Raw genomic sequence first — 12,975 nt, forward strand, 5'->3', positions numbered from 1 at the left:
GGCAAATAGAGTTTCTGAAGGAAAAAAATACAACTTTAACCCACTTGCTCTTTTGCAATCATGTAGCAATATCTGTAGGAGGCCAGCGGCTTTTCCCCTTGGTAATAATGTAGGTTGAGTAACAAATGATTTCACTCTGTCTGGTTAATTATTACGGGTGGTTTATCCATTGATTGAAAGCTCTTTACAAGTGTCAGGAAATGAAAATAGGAACAGAAAACTCCCTCCCATATTCCAAGAATTGCTATCGACTGGAAGAATCAAATGTTCCCCGTTTAGCAATGTCATTCCTAAGCAGTGCTCTCATTTAGGGTGAAACAGTTCATGGACAGAAGCTCAGGAGAAGACAATGCCACTTTCAGAAGGGCACACATCACCGATGTCAGCGAGACTCACTCGACACAGGGAGACAAGGGTGCCTGCAGACCACTGCACAGGGATGCTGCAAACAACAGTCTTTACAAGAATTCATAATTTGTTCCTACTTTTAGAGGCGCACTCAGCATTTTGAATGGTGGTGTTCCCATCACCACAATCGTGAAAGAGAAGAGTCAGTGAAGCCACTAAAGGTTCACTGACCCCGAAAGAGGCAGACGTTGCAGAACTTCAAGAGTTAAAGACCAGGCCAAGTGTAAAGATACATCAGACGGCCTCCTGAGAGGTGCGGAGGGAAGGCGCGTTTTTCCCAGCAGGTCACTTTGTTTACTACTTACATATAATTGTTGACAGCTCATCACGAATCGATCTGACTTAAATACTTCCCGGAACAAGGTAAAATACATGAGTTGAAAAGAAAATGCATGAATGTAGGTATGTTCTCCATCTCTCTCTCCCTCTTTCTTTCTCTCTCCCTCTCTCTCTTTCTCTCTCTCTTTCTCTCTCTCTCTCTCTCTCACACACACACACACACACACACACACTTATTCCCAATCCATAAATTTTGAAAAGTCACAACTCTCTTAACCATTATGCTCCCAGTTATTAATCAGCCAATTTAAATAACTAAGAACAACTAAGTCATCCAATAAAACTAATAACTACTTCCGAAAGAAAATTTGTCAATTTGGAGGCTATATTATGGGTTTTTTCACTGCATGATTGCTTTCGTTGCCCATCTCATCTTGTGAATGTCAGAATTAACTCTTTGTCATTTACAAACAATGTATGACTGTGCAGATGTAATTTCCTTCCTCTTTGCCACAGATTTTATTTTAATGACGAATGCCTTATAAACTCACTGCAGAAAATTGAGACAACACATAAGAATAAAATTACTTGAAAGCCTATTTTGAAGACTTTGTTCCATATTCTGGATTTTCTTAAATATGCAAATGTATTCAATAGATTGGTCGAGATAACAGTGAACTTTGCACACGTGTCAGGCATAGTTGTATATACTCTACCAGCATCAACTAATTCATTCATCCATTTCTGCATGACTTTGCATTTTTTATTATGACTTTTTAACATTCTTCTGTATATGCTTTTCTCTATCATTAAAAATTCTTAGTAAACATGATCTTTAATGCCTGTGCCTTTTATGGGATAGATATATACTAGAGCAGATTTATGTCACTCAAACAATTAATGTTTCCAATTTTTCATTAATGTAAATACTGTCACCTACTATAATTGTATTACAAATATTATTCTGATGAAATATTATAGCAGTTACTTTTCATAAATCTTCAAGTGTGTTTCTGATTGCAAAATTAAGACAGATTCCCAGAAACAAAATGCTGACTCAAAGACTTGGAATATTTTCTATACACAGTATTTTTAAAGGGGAATTTTTATAGTAAAAAGAATTTTAGTTTGATCAGATTTGCTTGTTAAAATGCAAGGACCAAAAATGAGTTAAATATTCAGATTTCTCCCCAAACAGGGGAACTGAGCCCCTAGTCAATTGGATATTTGTTTCTAATCCTATTCTAGTTTTATTCAAATTCCCTGTGGAAGTGGGAGAGATCACACACAGCGCTCACTGTTTTGATTATTGTTGACGAGGAACCAGCCTTCCTTTGTAAACATCTGGGTGCTGCCAAGGGCAGCAGGTTTGTCACAAGGATATCCCTCGTGTGAGCCTGGACAGGACATCTGGGAGCCAAGGCTGGGGTGCCTGGTGCCCAGTGAAGCCCTTCCTTCACCCCCTATTCAAGAGGACATTTCCAGCTCCATTTCCCCTCAGAGCAAACTAAGCCAGCAGCTTTGGTCAGGACCCAGAGAGCATCTCTGAGTCATCCGTGCCTTTGAAATCTCATTAGTGCCTTCCACATAGAGAGAGCGGATTTGGGGTCCACGTGGAAAGCCTCTGTTTTACTAAATTGCTGATGTCATCTTCCTTCTCTGCTGCTCTTCCTTGAAAGTAAGGACGGTGGTGCTTAAAACAGAACTGAGTAAACTTAGTATAGATGCAGTATAACCGAATAAGGCTCCATTTGGGGAACCAAAACACAGGAAATGAGAGAGATCTTTGCAAGAAAGAACCAGTTTGCTCATTTTAGCCCACTTCACACGTATGAAAACTCATAAGATAGTAGAGTAAAATTGAGAATACATCACTGAAACATGAATCAAGCATCTGTAATGACAATGAAGAAGAAAATGGTTATGTGATTTAGAAAGCACGACGGGGTGTCAGGATAGACACTGGAAATTTTACTCTGATCTGATAATTAAGTGATAGGAGACATGTTGGCAAGATGTTGGATTTGGTAAACTACTTTGCATATTTGGTGATATATCCAAACCCAACTCATACTGTGAGAAGAAAAATACAGATGTAATTTTAACAGCTTTATTGAAGTATGATTAACGATCATAAAATGCACATATTTAAAGTGCACAACTCGCTAAGGTTTTGCCTGTGTGCACGTCCATAACTGCCACCACAGTTAAGTGATGCACGCATCCATCATCCCCAAAGCTTCCTCATGATCGTCTGTCATTCTCTGCCTCCCACCGCGCCCCCCACCCCGCCTCCTCCCCAGGCAACTGCTGTTCAACTTTCTGTCAGTGTTGATTCGATTGCTGGAATGTTATAGAAAGGACCAAATGTACCCACTCATCCTCTGCTTTAAGAGTAAACAATGCCGTAACAATGCCTTTAAACAATAAGGAACAGTGATGTTATAGAAAATCTTGGTTGTGAGGGGGAAAAGCTCATAGTTATGTGAATTACACATTTTCCATCTCCTACCCTTTCCTACAGTCCATCTTGCTGGACCAAAGAGAAATGTGTGTGACAGTGCAAATGAGATGTTCACCCATGACCACACCAGCAGGCGATGCAGGTACAAATTCCACTGGTCAAAGTAAATGATGTCAGCTGCGACAGCAGCTTAATAAATGAAACAATGTTTACAGCTAGACTAAGACTTGGCATTTATTAAGTACTATGTATCCGCTACTATGCTATATATTTGATGTGCAATAGCTTATTTTTTTCACTTGATTTCCCCCCAAATTCTATATACAATTTTCATTTTCACATCATGGTTCTTTCCTTTAATATTATTCTGTATGCCTTTTCAGTGTTATTCACTAACTCAATAAGCATCTAAGAAACTATGTCATAACTTCTTTATATCATATCATATCATAAAGACAATACTTACAGCTAGGAAAAAAATTGATAAAATTTTCATTTGTATAAAATCCCCTGTAACATACCTGTGGCTTCAGTTAAGGTAAAGACAAAGAAGCAATTTGGGGGGGAATTTGTCCCAGAGAATATGATTTGAGGAGAAGAGAACGGGCCACATAAGTACAGTCAGAATGCAGGCGATAGCTCAGATGAAGGGCAAGAAGGAATCTGTTACGAGGCAGGAGAAAGAAATCAGAATATACACAGGAGTGCAGGGGCAGACCGCTCTGGGCCTGGACCAGTGGGCTGTGTGCTAAACTGCATATTTAACACATTTGTTGGGTCCAGAGAGAGGACAGGAACGGTGGGCCACCTTATTAGCCTGTGTGGTTCCCTGGAACCATGGGAACTCCATCAGCTTGCTGCTGCGCGGAGCTGTAAACCACTCACCCTGAAAAAGGGTTGTGAAGAGTATATCCAGGGTTCTGAGTAGGCTAGGCTAGATTTGGGGTCTGTGGTTGGTAGCCTGCATCAGTAAGATAATCCAATCCTCCTATATTACATCATCAGCTATCTCCAGGAGCTGAAACACTTTGAATTTGAATGATCTGCTACAAGTGGGAGGTTTAAGACTTCCTATAAGCCCACAAGAGAGTTGTTTGAAAAGTTTATTTTGTGAGGAGAGGGACAAGAGTTCACTTTCATTCTTCCTTGGAGAATGTGCATGGTCTGGTCCTCAGAGGTGTCACAGATATATAACCCCAGGGCCTCACTGAAGAAAGTGGATGGGGAAAATGGACCAGTAAGCACGTGTCCACAAGCCCCAGGTCAGGCATCGATCTTGCTAAGAAGTCAACAGAACCTCTCAGGTCTCCTCTAGGCCAGTATCTGCTCCAAGGAAGCAGTATCCTAAGCCACACCCAGTGCTCAGATTCCCTCTACCTTTTCCTGCTAAGGATTCAAGCTGTTTATCTTAACTCCTGTATCATTAATTCACCAATTCTGAGAACAGACATTTTCATGTGTAGAGACGTGGGCATGCCCTGAGGTTCTGGTTGTAACTGTGCTTGTTTGTTTTCGTTTTCTCTCCAGCTGGCATCTCTCTGCCTGGAGTTTCTGTCCATCTTCTGTTTTCTACTAGCTTCCTATCTGATGGTTAGGCTAACCATTCTTCTCACTTAACGTAACTTCTCACTTGACACGGATTGGTTTCCCTTTCCTGTACACATCATTTCCCCTCTACCTCCTCCAGTTTCCAAGGCACCCTTCAGATTGTGATGTTCCCCTACACACACTCCCCTCCCACACCCGCCCCCAGCATGGTCTGAGCAGCTCAGGGGGTCCCCCTCACTCTCAGTCACTGTTCAGTTGGAGGCGTGAGCGGCTCAGAGCCTGCAGTGTGGTGCTGTTAGCCTAGACGGCCCCTTGTCGCCAAGCCTCACCCCCTATCTGATAGGTGCCCAACCCGGCTCCCAGGCCTTCCTATTCTGGGCTTGGACTTCACACTCATTCATGTCAAACTGTGGCTTGTCCAGCTTGTGGCATAGGACCCCCTGCTGCAGTGCACTTGGGACGTTTTTGGATTCAGACCCTGAAATTCATTGTATTTGCCAACCCTCACGCTGTTGGGACTTGCAGATTTGATGACATGTCTTCCATCTTTGTATCAAGTCACTGATAAAAGCACCAAAGAGAGCACAAGCTGAAGCCTGCACAAGACCCTGCACAAGATCAACACTAATGGTTATGGAACTTGATACTGGTTCTCCTCTCTTAGCCAAAGCTCCAGCGCCCTGGGGTGGGAGCTGCATTTCCCGCTTTTGTACCCCTAGTACTAAGCAGAGGGCCGAGAACCAACAGGCGTTTTACAAACAGATGTGGGTTGGATGAGATGCTTGCCAAAACGTTTTATTTTTAAATTTCATCTAATCTGTAAGGGTATTACAAAATACCATGTTATAGTTGATTGAAATCCACGTAATTGCTTCTTAAAACATTTCTGTGAAATCTGGGTTTAGTAATCCTCTCAAGAAAGGACTCGTGACTTATTCTTCTTGACTCTTACTGGATCCTAGTTACCATTGTTTTCCCTTTAGCTGTTCTCAGACCATTATTATAATAAGCGTCTAGATTCTTTCTAGGGATGTACTTTAAATTCACTAACCTGTAGTTTGCCTTAAGTGAATTTTCTTTTCCATTGGGGTTTTGAAATGCCATTTATTCACTTTTGGTTTTGGCAATCTTTCCTTCTGCTCTCTGTTTTTCAAAGATCCCTCAGATGTCTCAGCGATCACATTTACAAAAGTCCTCTGGCCCCTGAGTTTCATTTAGGGAGCTCACAGGCTGTCTACCTGCTTTACCCACATTGGGTTTCTAGTCTTCTGATGCTGCCCTGAGCTGCTGACCTCCCGTTTATATCAGCACATCATTGTTTCCAAGATTATCTTCAGGATAAAAAAAATTTTTTAAATGAGGGAGCCAGAAAGAAAGAAAGAAAGGAAGGAAAAAAGGAAGGAGGGAGGGAAAGAGGAAGGGAGGGAGGAAAGAAAGGAGGGAGGGAGGGAGGGGGAAGGGGCACCATGTTGAACACTTTAGAGCACAATCTCATTAAGTCCTCACACTGCCCTGTGAGGCAGGGCCTGTTTTTCTCTTATTTACCAGTGGTCACTCTGAGGCACAGAGAGTGTGGGTCTGGCTTTCCAGACTCTCAAACACATACTTTAAACCTCTTCCAGCTCTTCTCTGACTTGCTATCCTTTTCCTGTATCTTCTCCTTTCTAATGGGCTCCACTCTCGGTAGCTTCCACTTAACTGTCCTTTTTTTTTTTCCTTTTCTCACAGAAACACTAAAAGATTTCCACTCTTCACAACTCTACCCTGCAGTCCATGGCGATGACCTAGAACGTTTAGCAGCGTTCCAACCTCATTCAACACACACGCAGGCCCTTTGCCACTGCATTGCCTTGTCCCTGAAAAGTAGAAATGTGGGTTGGGGTTACTTTGACTCAGATGGGGGTTGGGGGGGAAGCCTGCCAGAGAGAGGAGAAGAGTCGGGTATCATAAGCATTTGGGGAAGAAGAGGGGATATCCTGTAGCTGGTCCCGGCTCCCTTCCACGGGGCAAGGGATAGGTTTCTGTTTACAGAGGGAAACATTTAATCAAGACCGCATTCTTCAAAACCCACATGTATTTCTTATCACATCCACCCAAGCAATCTGGGGTCCCACACAAACGTGCAGTGGCTTCTGGAGAGGAAGTTTTGGTGAATATTTTAGAAACAATAACAACAACAAGAACAAAAACACAACCGGCTGGCACAGTCTGAATCTCAACGATCTCAAGATTCTTCTTCATTTTGAGACCTTCCGAAACAATACGAACATTCTACTTGGTAAGTCAATAAGAAAACTCACTGACACAATAATGCTCTGTCTTTCTCAAGTTGGGGTGCCGACATAATGGAGAAAGTCCCTGCTCTGAATGTCTCCAACCATATGAAGTTTAAAAAGCATGCAGCTGGGGGTCGATGTTGGGTGAACACCCAGGATTACGGAACAGACGTGAACCTCCGCCTGGCTGGACGCTTATAGGTTTCCCTTCACCCCCTGAAGAACTGCTAAAACCAGCAATTAGGAATCGTAAACACCAGTACTTTGCCTTGAGGGAAATTGGGACTTCAAGATAAAATATCTAAGAGATTTGAAATCTGTCGTTAAACACAGCCTTGGTCTTAAATGTTCATAATCCTTTCCCTGCCCTTGACTTTCTGCAATAACTTCTTTCTGAATTTCTCTGCCTCTGTTTACCAGTTTACTTTCTTAGAGAATAACCTCCATAAGGTACCAAATGATGAACTGTTTTTCATTCATGTGTTGTTTTTCCAGCCTCCTTAATTGGAATAAATGAACATATGACTTGACTTTTAACCTACTTTTCCTTGTGCTTAAAATAAAAGAGTATAGCATCATTTATGTGTGTCTGCATATATGCATTAATTTATTATCAATCCCAAGGACCTCACCAGTGTGAACTGGAGATTAAGCAAAATGGGAAAAATTATTCTCACCCTTTGCTGTATCTAAAATCAATGGCACAACAAGAATAAAATGGAGTAATGATATGTCAGATAGTATCTTTACTGAAAGGCTACTTATAGTTGTATTTTGGACAAAGAGAGTTAACTTAGTATCTTTTGCTGAAAACTTTTCATAATACAGTTGATTCTTGTTATTCATGGTGGTTAAGTTCTGTAGTCACTGTGAACACAAAATTAGTGACTACTGAGCCATTGCTCCTATAGGAAATATAGGGTTACGTTCCTGCAGGCTTCTGCTTATGACATTCTCGCCAACCAATCAATTCATACCTTTGTTTTATGTATGTTTCTGTTTAAAGACACCTTATTTAATAGATACTGTTGATTTAATAATAATAATATTGAAGTCGTGGTCAACAGCCCTGTAACTCAGGCCTGAACAAAGCTGATCTAACACAGGTTTTCTACACAAGGCTCATCACAGCCTTCTCACCCCTAGATACACTGGACAGCACTACAGCACCATTGGGAGCCATTTTAAACAGCAAAATCACCAAAAAAGGCACAAAAAGAATCCCTGTTTACAGGCTGAGAGCTGGGACAAGAAGGCAGGGCATCCCTTGTTAGCTCTTAGCTGGGAACATGCACAACAGGCAGCTCAGAATTTTTGCCACTAAGTCTATGTCAGTGAATGAGTAAGTACCACAGTATTGATTTGGGGGTTACCAAGAAATGTAATGAGTTGACATATTTGCAAATACAGGATCTGTGACTAATGAGGATCAGCTGTACTTCTGAAAGAACCACTTAAGGCATCTCTATTCTGTACTATTATATATTCTGTACTAAATATATCGGCAAATACATTTTTTGCCAATACTGATTCTGTCACTTCTGAATATTCCAGCCTTCCTTACTTAACTTTATCTTCTTTTTTTTTTTTTTTTTTTTGCGGTACCCGGGCCTCTCACTGCTGTGGTCTCTCCAGTTGCGGAGCACAGGCTCCAGACGCGCAGGCTCAGCGGCCATGGCTCATGGGCCCAGCCACTACCATGGCATGTGGGATCTTCCTGGACCGGGGCACGAACCCTCATCCCCTGCATCAGCAGGCGGACGGACTGTCAACCACTGCGCCACCAGGGAAGCCCAACTTTATCTTCTTAAAACAATCTTTTGGAATTAAAAAAAACAGTTCCTCTGGTTCTTATTCTCCACACCAACCCTCTAATTCAGAAGGATTGCATTCTGGTTGTTTGTGGTTAACATGTAAACTCAGTGATGGGAAAGGAAGGTCAGAGGATGCTGTTGGTGTGTCCCACACACATCCCCCAGCCCATCCCAAATACAGCTTGCAGACGTGCCCGAGGACATTCTCTGTCCAGAGGAATATGCTAGACCCACAGAGGGCAGACCAGAAGTGAGGCAGATAACACCTGCAGAGTGATAAGTCAACCCAGCTCCCCACCCCTCAGTGGGATGTTTCTGGGGCATTATCCCAGCAGGACATTGCCCTGTCGGCCACAGCACTCACCTGCACCGTCCCTGTCTCAACCCTGCCTGTTGTGGATTGCCTCTCACATTAGTTACTTTTATTCAAATCCTCACTGTGGGTTCTGCCTTTAGGGTAACTCACACTAAGGTAGAAATATTTTCCCTGGGAATCCTGATGGAGTTTGCTTTTCTGTAGAATTGCTTGAGCTGAGAGAGGCCCTAGGGCCCAGTGGAAAGGATGCTCATGGGACTCTGGCCTCGGTTCCACCACTGCCTAATTCCTTGGTGCCCTTGTAAGTTTCCTAGGGCTGTTGTAACAGATCACTGCACACTGGTTCACTTAAGGCAGCAGAAATGTATTCTTTCACCATGTGGAGACCAGCAGTCTGAAATCTAGGTGTTGGCAGAGCCATGAAGGTTATGAAGGTTCTGAAGGCCTCAGGGGAGAGTCTGTTCCAGGCCTGTCCCTTGGGCTCCTGTGTGGCTGGCAGTCTTGGGTATCCCCTGGCCTGTAGGGGGATATCCAATCTCTGTCTGTGTCACTACATGTCAGTGTCTGTATCATTTTTCCTCTTCTTTTTATTTATTTTTATTTTGGGCTGCATTGGGTCTTTGTCGCTGCATGCAGGCTTTCTCTAGTTGGGGCAAGCCAGGGCTACTCTTCTTTGTGGTGCGTGGGCTTCTCATTGCGGTGTCTTCTCTTGTTGTGGAGCATGGGCTGTACGTGTGCGGGCTTCAGTAGTTGTGGCTCGTGGGCTCTAGAGCACAGGCTCAGTAGTTGTGGCACACGGGCTTAGTTGCTCCGCGGCATGTGGGATCTTCCCAGACCAGGGCTCAAACCTGTGTCCCCTGCAGTGGCAGGTGGATTCTCAACCACTGCACCATCAGGGAAGCCCTCCCTCTTCTTATTAGAACACCAATCATTGGATTTTTAGGGCCCACCCTATGACCTCATCTTATCTGTATTCCATCAGCCAAGACTCTATTTCCAAATAAGATCACATGCACAGGGGGTTGGCACGTGAACACGCCGTTTTGGGGACACAATTCAACTCAGAACAGCACCTGACTCCCTTGTCTATAAAATGCAGGTATTTGATGGGGAAGATGATCTCCAACTTTTAGCTCTGTAGTTCCACAATTTAAACTTCAAAGATGAGTGTTACTTTCATTGCTATTGTTCTTTTTCTCTTTATTCTCTTGCTTTGCCATTATCACCAGAGTAGAAATCATATTACAGTTCCTCTAAAAAGAAATACACATATCACCTCACATTAAAATATAGAAAAAATAAAGCATACATCAAATTGATGTCTCTTAAAATAATTACATTCTCATCTCTAAGCATTTAACTTTCTAATTCAACCTAAGATTCTCACTGAACTTTAATAAAATATTTTGAAAGCACTGGGTGAAAGTAACAATTAGTCATGACACGGATTTCCTCCAAGACCATTGTTTCTTCAGATCCATTGCTCAGGTAAAATGAGATAAAAAATTAACGTCACAGTTTTATCTGCCCAGGACGCAACGTGGGTTTGCAAAGTTCAGGGTGCCTTCCACACAGTTTAATTTCCCCTGCCAGGGCATAGGGATGAATAGGGCTGATGCTATTTTATTTTTCTCTAAGCTGTAATGTTTTTGACGCGACCGTGGACTGGAAATGGAAACAACAGGTATAAATCATATCATTTACCCTGGGGAGCAAAGCTTGAGCAAATCTGCTCTCCTGAAAGGTTTTGCTTTTTTGTTTTTTTTTTCCTGATTGCTTATTTTGTAAGATTTTCACTTTTTAAAAATGTTCCAGGGCTTCCCTGGTGGCGCAGTGGTTGAGAGTCCGCCTGCCGTTGCAGGGGACACGGGTTCGTGCTCTAGTCTGGGAAGATCCCACGTGCCGCGCAGCGGCTGGGCCCGTGAGCCATGGCTGCTGAGCCTGTGCGTCCGGAGCCTGTGCTCCGCAACGGGAGAGGCCACAACGGTGAGAGGCCCGCGTACCACAAAAAAAAATAAAATAAAATAAAAATAAAATGTTCTGTTTATGCTACAGCAGCCAATGGAAGTAAAAGGAACCTACCTTTGGAGGGAGGTAGCAAGTTGTTTAGAGAGCTGTGCAGCAGAGCCCCAGGCATATCCAGTGAAAGGCAAGAAGATGCCTGGCCCTAGGTACTGATGGGAGCCGCGCGGGCCACCGAGCCTGGACCCCGCCATGTCTGCCGGGCTTTGGTGACAGGAAATCACATGTGGTGTCGTTTTCAGCTGCTGAGAGAGACAGATGCACCCAGATCGATATCACTGTCCATTTTCAAAGAGGTATTGTGATCTCACCGAGCATTTTTAACCAAGCAGAACAACAAAACTTTTATTCCATCAGACCTGGCAGGAGCCTCCGGGGTCTTTTCCCTTTTCCAAATCAAAGGCGTGAATCAAGGCTTAACAGGTGATTGGGGTTCTTATATTTGGAAACTCCCTTCAGCTAAAAGATAGTACGATCATTTTGATCTAATTATTTTGTTTGTTGGAGTCGGTATAGAGAATGAGCGAAGAGCAGCAGTGACCCTTCTGGCCTTTCCTGAATGGAAAGAAGCGTGAAGTGGTTGATCTGCCTTATGTGCTGATGAGTAAGCTTGTCACCATCCCACCTGTGGCATTTGTGTATCATTTCAAAATGTTCATGAGCTGTTTTCTTAAGATGGTCAATTAAATATGAGTACTCTTGATGTGTGATGAATGGGACTCTTGCTTTCAGAAGTTACCCAGGCAAAGTCAGGTAGAGAATTGAGGTGACATGCTCTGAAAGAAAAAGGGGAAATTGGTTTTACTTTCCTTTTTGCATTCACAGGATAATCAGCTTAACTTTCCACTTCTCACCCATGGGCGCATAGGAGGATGGGCACTGCCAAAGGGAAGGCTTCCAAGCTTCCATTCGTATTTTTGCCCAGGGGCATCCACCATCAGACCATATTAGTGTTTCATGAGCAGATGCAATAGGCACGGGACATTACAAGAGTCTTCCAAGGTCCCTCCAATGTCATTTTCTACAGGTATTTCCACAGGTGGTAGGATGAGGTCTTAGTGCCACATGGCTGCAAAGTGAGAACGTGGCGAAATTTTGTCTACTATACATTTTAAGAGCTGGAGATTAAATGACATCACCGAGGTCATCCCAGGGCAGAAACAGTGGAGGATGCTTGCTAAGTCCCCAGGCACTGCTCACTCAATTGCCCACATGGTGAACTCCCAAAACCATGGTTTTAACTCAACTAGACTCAAATAGAGGGTGGCTGGCTCCCCGACAGGTGGGCCCCCCAGAATCAGAGAGAGATGTACCTTTCTCAGGCAATTGGGAACTTTTCAGTCTCTCACATCATCTTCCTAAATATGTATCTTTTCATCACCTAGCTACACTGGGGACTTGTTTTAGTGAGAACAAACTCAGAAGGACAACACCACGCGGGAAGCATCCTGATCGTGAGTCCCCGCATGCTGTGACCGTAGTTCTCAGCTCCTTTCTCCCGGTACCATCACCCGGCACACATGCTCATTATCATGTTTCTTATAAGAAGGTTTTTGGTAAGAGAAAATAGACCAATGGTTTATTTAACAAGGAATAAAAATACATTCTTCAGGACTGGCTTTGGGTAGTTCAAGGCTTCCAGCCTGGACTGGAAAATGGGCTGACATCTAGCACCTGCTCATAACGTCCCAGAGCCCGAGGCCACGTTGAACGGATACACCCAGGACGTAAACGGGGTGCCCATTATAATATTTTAAATTCCCCAAATCTGGTGGCTCATCGTTCACACATTCTTGTGTCACGTTGTCTGCCCAGTGAGCTTTTCTTCAAAGAGCCTTTAAATGTTAA

The 12,975-nt window shown here is 43.3% G+C and overlaps 1 long non-coding RNA gene across 3 annotated transcripts; it reads left to right on the top strand.

Annotated features, from left to right (window-relative positions):
• The first annotated feature begins 195 nt into the window (after positions 1–195).
• Positions 196–7,571, top strand: LOC137211025 (uncharacterized). 3 transcript variants are annotated; one of them, XR_010936861.1, is made up of 4 exons: positions 196–771; positions 2,265–2,365; positions 3,212–3,293; positions 6,428–7,571. It is a non-coding gene; the product is annotated as an uncharacterized lncRNA (long non-coding RNA). The 3 variants fall into 3 exon arrangements; XR_010936862.1 differs by lacking the exon at positions 2,265–2,365 and having other exon boundaries at positions 198–810; XR_010936860.1 differs by lacking the exon at positions 2,265–2,365 and having other exon boundaries at positions 201–771.
• Positions 7,572–12,975: the final 5,404 nt, after the last annotated feature.

Source organism: Pseudorca crassidens, chromosome 18, assembly GCF_039906515.1.
Source record: "Pseudorca crassidens isolate mPseCra1 chromosome 18, mPseCra1.hap1, whole genome shotgun sequence".
Taxonomy (NCBI): domain Eukaryota; kingdom Metazoa; phylum Chordata; class Mammalia; order Artiodactyla; family Delphinidae; genus Pseudorca; species Pseudorca crassidens.